The 12543-nt window shown below is 37.8% G+C and overlaps 1 long non-coding RNA gene across 3 annotated transcripts in view; it reads left to right on the plus strand.

Annotated features, from left to right (window-relative positions):
* Positions 1 to 12543, plus strand: part of LOC132367784 (uncharacterized) — a 1019157-nt gene that overhangs the window by 401115 nt on the left and 605499 nt on the right. For all 3 annotated transcript variants that reach the window (XR_009503855.1, XR_009503857.1, XR_009503856.1), the window contains one exon: positions 1015 to 1491. This is a non-coding gene — a long non-coding RNA (uncharacterized LOC132367784). The remainder of the gene's footprint in view (positions 1 to 1014; positions 1492 to 12543) is intronic.

Raw genomic sequence — 12543 nt, forward strand, 5'->3', positions numbered from 1 at the left:
TTTCTCTATCTAGGTCTTCTCACGTATAGCAGGGGAAAGAGTAATTCCTAATTTATAATGCTGTTACAGGGATTAATTGAGGCATTAAATATGTAGTGTGAATTAATCTAGACTCATAAATCCAGGGGTGGAAGAAAACAAGCTTTCTTCATTTTCTTTAACTGGTAATTTCTGACTCTGAACCCTTCTTCTGTTGGGCTAGTAGAGATACAAAGATAAAAACTCAATTCCATTTGTACCTGAAATTTTATTCTCACTTTCTTTAGGGAGCAATACCCACTGTTTAAGAATATCATACAGTGGTAAGATTTTGGCTCTTTGGTCTTGGTGGGAGAGTTAGCTGTTGTCTAAGGTCATAGGTTAACCCAGATGGCCTTGGAGACGTCCACTGCCTCAGAGTTCATGGCCCTTTCAGACCCCGGGGTTCCCTAATTCTCTCTTCATTGCCCAGCTTGAGTGTAGAGTATTTGGTGACATTCTCTAGAGGCCCATATCCCAGGTGCCCTTTCCTCTAGCCCTGTTGTCTTTTGTTGCTGAAAACCAGGGAATAGGTTTTCTTTGCTCTCAGGATCCATGGAGTTTTCTCTCTTCCTTTGCTTCTTACTCAAGCCAAAGAAAATGTTTTACTGACAGAGGTGTGGAGAGTACCCTAGATGTTTAGTCTAGGGTAGATGTTTAGTCTATATGTACAAATACCATTTTCCCATGTTTCTCTCGGGAGCATCTAGCATTATTTGTTTAGTGGGTGAGGAAGTTCTGAATACAAGTCACTCTTCCCCAAACTTTTTGAAGAAAGCAAACAAAAATTCTGTCCTCATCCCTTGAATGAAGGTTGGAAGAAGTGAGCATTAAAAGGGGCAAAATGCAGGGAAAGAAACACCTAAATTAATACTTTAAATTATTATCCTGCCTCATGTGTAAAAGCACAGTGACTGGCCCACCGAAGGTGCTCAAGAAGTTGGAGTTATTATTGACATAGAAAATTGATTCTCTAATATTGTTTTTTCTTCACAGAAACTGAATTTTCAACGCCTCTCTGTGGAGTATCTTTTGATTCTGGGCAATCACTTTGAGATGGCTGGCTGGGGGTCAGAAGAGACGTCTGTGACTGTGGAACTGAACTAATTTCTCTGGTACAAGGTGATAGAGGGGTGGAGAAGGATCCAACTCAACCTTTAGGTTTCCTGTGTACCATGGAGTCCAGCCAGCAACAAGACACAGCATCTCCGAAGCCACCAGAGACAAGATCACTGTCCAAGAGAAACATAAGCCTCTCATATAATCGCCTGCTGGTATATTTTGGCTTGTGAAGCCTAACTAGTTTGCGAAGGCGTGCCAACGAGCATGGCATTTGCTTGTGTGGACAGACTAAGGATAAAGTGGTCAAAGGATAAGAAGGTGATGACTAGAAGAACAAAGATGTCATAGGAGCCAGACTGATAATAACAGCAGGAGTTCTGCAGGACACAGAAAATATGACTGTCTCCTCAGGTAAGTAATAACAGCTTATATTCATGCAGTGCTTTTCAGTTTTATAACACTTTTATATACCTTACTTTTCTCTTACACCTTCATGACATTGGTCTAAAAATATGTTAGTGGTTCTTATCATTTCTGCCTTATGGATGAAAAAAAACCCTGAAGCTCAGAGGAACTTACCTGAGCTCAAACGACTAAGAAACAGTCCAGAGCTCAAGAGAACAGTGCTTTTTCCATGAAACTCCACAGTCTCCTGAAGTACCTGGAAAAGCTCCCCCTGCCTCTAGTTTTTGATCTCTAATCTTAGGGTTGACAGGAGCTTTATATGCAATGCTGGCTACTTAAAATTACTCCTTTATGAGACTTCTCGGTTTCTGATATGGGACAATAACTGCTTGAAGGAATTCTGAACATTCAGATGAAAGGCTTTGTTTGATTTTTTAACGGTATTTGATATTTGGATCAGTTTGTGTGCTTGACCATAACTGTCTCTCTTTTTTACAGTTTGATCTTTTATCATGCATAGACTAGTATCTTAACCTTGTTATGTTTTATTAATTATTTTCTATTTTGCATAATACTTTTGAATGAGAATCAGAAAGCATGGAGAATAAAATGGTGTGGTTTTCAATATAAGCCTTGCCACAAGCAAGAGTAACTGACTAGATTCTGATTTTACTATCTATGTTCCTTTCATTAAGTTCCTCAAAGAGCCTTAAGGAATCTCAGAGCAGATTTTCCATTCGATTCCCACTAAATATCTTGATCCTAAGTTGAGTCAGCTAGAACACCCTGGTAATTCAACTTTAAAAAAAAAAATCAGTCACTGAAGATGGTATGCCAGGTTAACCACAGACATCATTTTTAATTCTAAAAGATGCTCTGGAAAAGCAATGTAGACTCTGCTTTCTAGAGTGTAGACGACTGACTAGTGAATGACCTTATGATCAAGCTTCTTTCCAACCCTGGGAGAATACTATAGCTAACAAGTTGTCTTTAAACTGGACTCAGAAAATTTAGTTTGTTCTTCGACCTCTAACTGATACCTATAATTCCTAAGGGGTGATAGAGTGAAATGATAAAGTCACTCTGTTAATGAAAGTACCCAATATCTTCACTTTCTTACACTTCAGATTTTGCCTTTGACCTTGGCACTTGGTGTTTGAAACTTTTACCTCTCCCTAGCTGACTTGGACATGTCCCTCCATCTCCTACTATTCCAGGAGTACATAAGCAGCATAACTTATGTTAGCATGAGTGCCTTGGGATTCTGTTCTGATTCTGGCTATTTGTCTGGTACTCAGTCTGCCTGCTCTGTGGGAAGAGCAGTGAGAAAGACCTCACTCACAGGTCAACCTTACTGTGAGCTGAAGTAGCAGGTTTGAAATGCTTCACCTCCAGCTGGTACTATCTTTAGACAAACAGCCTAATGGGAATCCCTATGGTGGATCATTTCTATAAGGTGAAAGATAAAACAGCCCTAGCTAAGATAGTGTTGCAATCAAAGCATTCCCTAAAACAGTGGTATGAGCAAAGTGAGGTTGTGTTAAAAGAACACACTGCTTTTCTTCAATTAAATTGTATGCTTTGAGCTGTGAGTCTTCTCAATCTTATATTAAGAGATATTGGCCTTATTTTATTTCTTCCTACTTTGGTTTCTTTTGCTCAGTTGTAACTGTGATTTAATCACATATACTGCAGAATTATTGAGATTATACATTGTTATAATCTACTCCAGTGTAGTTAATGCTTCTTCATTTTCCACTGAGTCCCAAAGTTACAGCAGATTTCTCTCTGCTATTGAGAAGCAAGGTAGGGAATGCAGGAGGCAATGCTGGTTAAGCTTATATTCTTTAACAACAGAAACAGTTCCACTGGAGGGGCCACAAAATAAAAGACATTTATCTAAGTACCTACTCGATATATTTTTTAAAGCATAGTCCATTCAACGAAAACTGTATGTTGATTTGTTTACGTGCTCTGTCATCATAATAAGTCAGGCTGTTTGGTATTTGTAATTGATGAAATCCTACCACTCAATTTGTAGAACTATAGTTATTACTTGTTCTTCAGCTAAAAAGGGATGGTTTCTTATTTTACACTATGAAGCATTTTTGCTTTTCAGTTGAAAGGGTAAAACAACAGAATTTGAACTGTCTTACAGGATAATCGCTACCATTACGAAAATCCTGACATAGAAAGAAACTTGAGAGGCCATCGGTCTGTCCTTTTTCTTGTCTTATGTTTACACCAAAACCTTCAGGAATGCCTTGATTATACAACATGTTATTTTTGTTTTCGGCTCACATGTAATTTAATTGCTAATCTGTTATCCTTGGAGGTACCATATCTTTCTATTTGCTGTCTTGGATCAAGATATAGTGTATCCCCTTATAATGGCACACTTAATATTAACCTCTTGTGTAGGCTGAAGGATACTTGTAACCAAATAATATAGGGTGCTTATTAAAATATAGAGTCCCTGAACCTAGAAATTTGCATTTTAATAAGCACACCAGAAAATTGTAATGTGACTTTGAAGATTCACTCATAAAACTATTTGTATATGACCCCAAAGGTACATGACATATGGTTATATATAATTTGTCACTTCACTGAGTCACTAATTAGAGTCATGGGCCCTAGATTTAGAGCGTGTGTCCTTAGTGAATGAAGGAGGGAATGTGGCTACTCTTTGCATCTCAGAGTGGCATTCGCTCTTTACATGTGAACTCCGGAGAAGCCTTGTTCTACTGCATTTTATGAGAAAGTTAGGCGCTTTTCGAATGTTTGAGATGTTCTCAGGACCCTCACCAGTATCAAGATTCTGCTGTTTTGTAACTTAAAATGCCTTAAAAAATTATGTTTTGGCTAACTTTTTCCGCTGGTTTCTTCCTCACAGTCTGCACACTCCCTCTAGAGATTGCAGCATGTATGGCATGGTTACCTGCACATACAGAAAGGGTTCACGTCTATGATTCCATGATGAGTTGTTATTCCATATATTAGCCAGTGGTACCTTTCCATTATTTGCTAATATCACTTTATTCTCATTCAATTCACAGTCCATTTGATGCCTAATTTAAAACATTCCTGTCTACCTCTTCATGCAGATCATTATTAACTGCTTAAAAATAAGGACAGATTAATTTTGCTTCCATTATTTTCCCAGCCACTTAACATTTTGCAAGTCACTGCTACTCTAGGTTTCTTGTCCTTCTTATGGTTTATCCTATGAAGCATATTTTGTGTACAAAATGTGTTAATTTCCCAAGCTAGAACTGACTGGTGAAATTGGGTCCAGCATATTCCTTCAGCCTTTAAGTTTGATATACATTTAAGGAAATCAGTTTAGCTTGCTCAGATTTACTTATGTAGAATATTTATGGTTTATTTGTTAATGCAATCTTTTAGTGAGATTTTTAAAAGCCCTGTGTGTGTGTGTGTGTGTGTGAGAGAGAGAGAGAGAGAGAGAGAGAGAGAGAGAGAGAGAGAGAGAGACCTTTATTGATTCCCCTACTCGATGCTAATTGCCATCATCATTCTTGTCCTTTTTCAGAAAAGGTCGTGTCAACAAATAATAGTCCTTGGAAAACAAACATAATGCCTGATAGGGATGATCTGTGCCCAAATATGAGCAGATACTTGACTAGTTCCAATATAACTGCTGTTCTAAGGTGCTGTCATCAACCTGAGATAAGAGGTGCAGGCTGGCTTGCATTTATTCTATGTAGGTGTGAAATAGTTATGGCTTCATTGGCAATAAGTGAATGAAGTGCAGTATGCAAAGCCAAGCGTTCAATGTAGAACAGAATCCTCCTTTTTTTTATCCTATTTTGATTAAGTTATAAATATAGAAAAGTCTCTATTGTTAAATCAATCCAATACAACATTTACAGTACCTACTAAGTTCAGAGCATTATGCTGGATGTGGAATAATACAAATATTATTCGTATTAAAGATCACATAGAATTTTACAGTTTTCCTCAGCAATGTATACCTTCATTATAACTGTCACATAATAAAATATGAAATGTTACTGTTTCTTCTTCTACACTTACTGACCCACTGAGTATTTCACTATTGATTCCTAAGGGCTTTTAAGAGTGCCTGGTACATACTATATGTTCAATAAATATTAGTTGAAGAAACACATCACTTCCACCATATTCTGTTGGTCACATGGGTGCCAGTCCTCTTTGAGTGTGGGAGGGACTATATGACTGTGTTATACAAGGGAGTGAGGATCTTTGGGGGAAATTGCGGAGGCAAGCTACTGTAAACTGCATCCACATACTCACAAAATTATCCACAGCATCAAATTTTCCACACATATGACCTTTCCACCTAGTGGAAGAAAACGCTAAAGGCAGTCTACTAGGGCCATGCCTTGCTTGTTTACATGTACTTTCTTTTACTCCCTCTCAGTAAGGATTTCTTGGAAGAACCAGGACATGTGGAAGGAAGTCAGAGTGTGATGTCAACTTACAGTGGTACTATCATACTTAGGGTTACTTTTTCTTTCTTCCTTCTTCTGACCCCAGTCAATGCTTAGCTGTCCTCACCATCTCTTGTTCCCCATATCTAGTCCACCAACAAATTTAAGCAAATAAACCTGTTTTATAACTCTTGAATTCATTTACTTCTTTCCATTTTCATTATCAGCCTAGTTTAAGCTACCACATCTCTTTACAGAGCCAACTACAAGAGCCTCACCATTCTTCTCCCGGCAATGACTTCTATCTCCCTCCAGTTAATTGTTTAGGAATAGTCAGAGTTAGCTTTTAAAAATGCAATTTCAATAATGTCTTTCCTATGTAAAGCCCTTCAAGAATTAATGTAAGAAACAAAATCTTTGCCAGGACCTACATGCTTTAAATTATCTGGCTTCTTTCTTCATTCCCTAGATCGTATTTTGCCTCTGCGCCCTTCTTTTTCTGTGTTCCAGCTCAGTGGTCTCATGTGATTCCTCAGATGTCCCATGTTCTCTCTTAACTTAAGCCCCCAATACAGGAGTTCTCTCCCCACCCTTTGACGTAGTTAACCCCTCCCCATCTCTCAGATGTCGGCCAATTTGTCTTTTCCTCATGGGAGTCGTTCTGATCTTTGGACTTACTCAGATTCTCCAGATGTATTCTGTCAACATTACTATACTTTTTCCTAGTAGGACTCATTACAGTTTATATATTTGTGTGATTTCATTTGATTAATTTATTTCTCTATACTAGACTATAAGCTTCATAAGTCAGGTATGTGTCTATTTTATTTTTGGCTTTTGTTGGATCTCCAGAATACATAGTAGTGCTTCAAAATATTATATAAAAGAATGGATGGATAAAACTCAATTCATTTTCTTCTCTTGGGAGGAAAGTAAATCTGTCACTGGAGAGCTGTGTGGTGTTTTTTTTTTCCTCTCTCTCTCATTTATACATTCTCATGATGTGAGTCATGAAAATGCCCTTTCTTTGGTTTGACTTCATGCATCAGATAAGAACTATACCCTTAGGGAAACAATAAGGAACAAATCAAAGCTAATTGATGTGCAAAGTTATTACCATGGTGAATCCCCACTACAGTCTTCATCTTATCTCCTTCCTTTTCTGATAGTACTTTTTCATCTGTTCTTTTCATAATGAGAGCTATTTATGATTTCTCCCATTTTTTGTCTAAACAAGAGAATAGATGGTATACTAAAAGATTGAACTGTGTTGAACATTAGAAGGCAAAATACATGCATACTTATCTTTTGAGTCAGATCAAAGCAAACTTCTTCAGCAATGTTGGTGTGTCAAATTTCTGTTCTATTCCAGCCACTGATTTAGGGATTTCATCTCAGATTTCTCAATAAATATCATAGGAAATCTTTGAAAACCTTATCAAATATTTCAATTGTAAAGAGAAAGAGAGAACGACTCAGAGAAATTAGGTAACTTCCTTAAAGTCACCCTAGTTTAATGTAGGATCTGGGATTGAAACCTAGCTCTCTCTAGTTAAAAACAAGAGCCAGGAAAGATACTCTTTAAATATGGCTTAATTCAGAACATCAATAGAACAGATGGGCTCCCCTTGTAGAGATCATCACTCTAGCTCAGAAAGTTAGAGGACTCGCAATGGGCTTCTGCTTCCTTCTTTGGTCCATTTTTAGCCTATTATAACTTATTTATGACATAAGCTTAGTATGTGTTTGTTTATGCCAGATACTATCACCTCAGTAATTGAAGAATTTTATTCCATGTCTACTCAAACACTACTTGGAAATGCAAAGAAGAAATATTAAGCAACTTCATTCTACTGGTTGATATAGCACTGAATAGTTAAAGTAACTTCTAGGAGCAAAACTTCACCTTATCTCTTTTCACGAAGATCTCACATCAAGATATACAGAATCTATCAAAAGATTCTACTCTGACCACATCCATCTCTTCACAACATTCTCAGCCTCTTTTTCATGTACCAGACTTCCATACCAAGATGCTGGTGTGAATTTCCTTTGCTTCTGTTACCAAACTGAGGTTTGACTGCTCATGGCTCAAAAGCTAGTACTCAAGAGACAAATGTTGGTTGGAAAAGAAGGTTGCTTTATTTAGGAGGCTGGCAACCTGGGGAGAAGGTGGACTCATGTCCAAGAACCAGCTCTAAAGATTCTGCTCCACCATGACAGTCTTTAAGGAAAAAAGGGGGAACATAACAGCAGCTAATCATTTGGGGAAAGGGTCAGTGTCTTCATCATTTTTCCACTGTGTGCAAACTAGCTGGCTCCACTATTCTCCTTTTCTGATGCTATCTTGGTCACGTAGCCTAGTCACAAGACTGATGGAGAAAAGGTCTTTATCCTTTAATCACATACTCACCATTTCCCTTCCCTTAAAATAAGAAAAGAATCAGTGTGTTAAGCAAGGCCGAGCAAAGATCTTGGAAAATATACAGAAGCCTAAGGGTCTTGGAATTTAGCCAGTGTAAAGGTTAGGGGTTAAAATATAACGAGGCTCTAAGGTCAAGAGGCTGCTTACACTTCCATGGCTTTCCCAAAACTGCCAAAACGTTATCCTGTAATCTCAACCCAGTTGAATTCTCCAGTTTAAAAGATTAACCTTGAATTTCTATTTCCAACTCAAATTCTCTGGTTCAGGTCATCCCCTTCAAGTAGTGAGATCCCGGGGCGTTACTTCCTACGTCCCAAGTAATTTCTAAACTGTATCTCATTACTGAAGTCTCTAAGCATTGTTAAATGTTTTGCACTAGCTCATTCAATTGTGTTTTTTTTTTTCTGTTGCAAAGAACTGAATGTATTTAACTTATATGACATTGTGGAAAGGGCTTGTATCTGTATCCACAATCCCAAGACATCATAGATTTTTCTCCCCTAACAGACTTGTAATAGGAGACTGAGATAAGTCAGCTTCTCCAGTGTCACAGTTTCTTTATGAGTAAATAAAATGGTTTGAATCACTAAAGATTCCTTTCAGCCCTAATGAACTCTGCTTCCTTTTCCCAGAGACTTAGTTCATACATCTACTAGGCATTCACCAGAAAGAGCTGAGGTTTTCAAATGACAAAAGCAAACAGAACCCTCAAATTCATGGATAGAGCACAAAAGAGAATATTTGTAGCCCCTAGCAGTGCTTCTTGGTGAAGTTGAAATTCTGGCACCATGTTTTTTCAGGGAATCATACGAAAGGATAAAATAAAAAGTTTTCCCTAAACCACTGATCAACAGGATAATTGTGTAGTTAGCCACAAGTGCAAGAAAGCAGGATCTAATGTGGCTGTACAGTTGTAGAGTATAGGAACTTTGATAAGGCTAATGAAAATGAATTTTCCCTTGGCATGGATATCCACGTAAGATATTTATTTTCCATTTTGGAGGAAGCTAAAAAAAGTCAAATCAAATAATTTATTGCTTACTTTTTCCTTATGTGAGCTTGCAGAACTTGGCAGTAGCAACAGATAAGCTGCCGTTCCATACTTCTCTCACATAGCAAGAAGAGCAGTGTCCTGAGTAAAGATGTGAGTCTCAGAGGCCTATAGCTCTAGATTCAGATCTTGTCTGTGCCACTTGCCAAGTGGTTAAAGGATCTTAAATGGAATGGAATTTACAGAAAATATTGATGTATATACATGAGAGTATAGATGGATTTTGTAAATAATATTTTTATTATTTTGCCATGGGAAATAAAGAAATAATCATCAAAAAGTTAAAATGTTGAGACTTAGAATGTTCCCTTTAAATAAAGAAAGCAGATAAACTCTCATTCTCTTTAGTAAATGCTTCCATATTTTGCTTCAGTGCTTACAAACTCTACTTCACTAAATAAGATTTAGATATTTTTTAATAATAAACTAGTCTTAGGAGTGGATAAACTAATTTTAAATGAATTATGACTTCTGCACAATCTTTAGATAAGAAGGACCAATGGTAAGAATAGCCTCTTTATGAAGACAGAAACACAACAAAAGCTGTATGAAGCAACTGAGCAATAATCATAGACTTGGCTTGAAGGAAGTATGTCCTATGTTTTAATTCATGCCCTGAAGGTCAACTCCTTGGACTCATCCCCTTCACCAAGCTACAAGAGATAGAGAGGCTAAGCTGTTGTTCTCTTGGACAAGATATTGTCCAAGAGAAGTCACTAATATCCTTTGCCAAGTGGAGTCTCCCACAGTATAAAAGTATCTTGCTTTTGGAACTAAAGTAGGAGATTAGATAATATGAGTGATGGATGCTATTACTTTCTACTTTCCCATTGAATTTACTAATAAATAAGCCTCTACTTTTAAACATCTAAATATGATGAATAACAAATTTAGCTAACCCACAGTAAATGGTTAAAGATACAGAAACAAGTTTATTTCCACTGCTGAAATCATTGTCACATGAGCTCAGCTTTTGGTCTGAAGATACACGCCATGACATAATTTGGAGAGGCTGAAGTTTGGTGTCTTAAGCCCAGCAAAAGCAAGTGACAATGAATTAACACTGTAACACTTCTCCCACCCTCACCAATACTTAAGATTCAGTTCCATGATTAGCGTTGAAACTTGGAAAAAGTGACAGTCAGAAAGCCTTCCTAAGCATCTTATGACTAGTACAGGATCTCTCAGAGATAGTGGATCATGCTGAAATATCTCTGTTAATCTTTCAATTAATTTGGTGCAATTCAGAAAAGAAACTGCTTATTTGAGAAACTGCATGTAGGTCATTCTAATGAATAGAGTGTATATGAACGAGTGAAGGCAATGTAATGAAGAAGGAAGTAGGTACAAATCTTTAACGACATTGTGTACTGAGCTAAGGATTATTTATTTTATCCATAGATTATAGGTAGAATGGCCAAACATTTCAGTTTGACTAGAGCAGCTCTTCTGCCTTTTGGCACAGAATAATTTGTAATACCATCACCTTTCACTCTCAAAAGTGTATTTGTTTGGAGGACTCTGGGGATGTGGTGGCAGTAACAACACAGATTTTAAATCTCTCCAAATTCCCGTGTAAAAATATTAAGACTAACAACGCATGGACAACATTGCAACCAAAGTATGTGACACGCTATCCCCACCCCGTATTACACATTACAAGCAGCTGAAGATAGTTCCATAACCTAGGTGATATTAGAATCTGTGCAGGACTTGAGAACAGGAGATCTGAAAAATAAGTAATAGATAATTCAATGGAAATCGTAGTAGGTTAATTTTGGGCCAGAAAGTAGAAGAATGAGATTTGCTCATCCATAATGAGTGATTGCATATGACACTGGTGAGATTTAAAGGGGCTGAAGCCTCCTGGTCTCTCTGATTCCTGAAAACCGACTTCCAGTTTCTAGTTCCACATGTATGGAATTTGGAAGTGCCACTCTGTCCGAATAACAAGCGTAAAGCTGAACAGACTGAAAAAATCAATTCTTCCTGGATCTGTGAGAGGAGAGATCACAGGGCAAGCTGCTATCGTGAAGATTAGAGAGTCAGACAGGTGAATACAGGGAGCCATGGCTTACCGGACAGAGACGCATGAGCACAAACTACCCAGAGAACCAGTGCTGGGGTAGGAAAACCTGCACTGTAATTGATGAATTGCTGGAGGCTCTGTGCGGACAACTCTGAGAGTTAAAAACTTCAGGGGAACCCAGTCCTGGGGACCCCACAATATTGTGAGATTGATCTCTAAGAGCCTGACCAAATTCCCATAGTAAATATCAGAGAAGTATCCCCTCCTCTTTCTGGCTGGAGGAAGGGAAAAGGAATCAGTTGTGGTGTGCATCACTTCCCTGGTGGCGCAGTGCTTGGGAATCCGCCTGCTGATGCAGGGGACATGGGTTTGAGCCCTGGTCCAGGAAAATCCCACATGCTGCAGAGCAACTAAGCCCGTGCGCCACAACTACTGAGCCTGCGCTCTAGAGCCTGCGAGCCACAACTACTGAAGCCCGCGCGCCATCATCTCATATAGATACAAAATAAAAGAAAAAGTATTTTTTCCTTGTGATGAGAACTCTTAGGATTTACTCTCTTAACAGCTCTCATATCTAATATACAGCAATGTTAGTTATATTAATCATGTTGTACATTACATCCCTAGTACTTATTTATCTTAAACTGAAAATCCGTTCCTTTTAATTACCTTCATCTAATACCCCCTTCCCCACAATCCCTTGTACCTACAAATCTGATCTCTTTTTCTATGACTTTGTTTGTTTGTTTGTTTGAAGGATAATTGACCTACAACACTGTGTTAGTTCCTGATGTACAATATAGTGATTCAATATGTCTATGTTACAAAATAATCACCATAAGTCTAATTGCCATCTCTCACCATACAAAGATATTACATTATTAATGACTGTATTTCCCATACTGTACATTTTCATCTCTGTGATTCACTTATTTTACACCTGGAAGTTCGTACCTCTTAATTTTCCTGACCTATTTCACTCATACTTCCACCTCCTCTCCCCACTGGCAACCACCTGTTTGTTCACTGTACCTATGATTCTGTTTTTGTTTTGCTATGTGTGTTCATTTGATTTGTTTTCTAGATTGCACATATAAGTGAAATCACACAGTATTCATCT

This window comes from Balaenoptera ricei, chromosome 6 (genome assembly GCF_028023285.1).
Source record: "Balaenoptera ricei isolate mBalRic1 chromosome 6, mBalRic1.hap2, whole genome shotgun sequence".
Classification (NCBI taxonomy): Eukaryota; Metazoa; Chordata; class Mammalia; order Artiodactyla; family Balaenopteridae; genus Balaenoptera; species Balaenoptera ricei.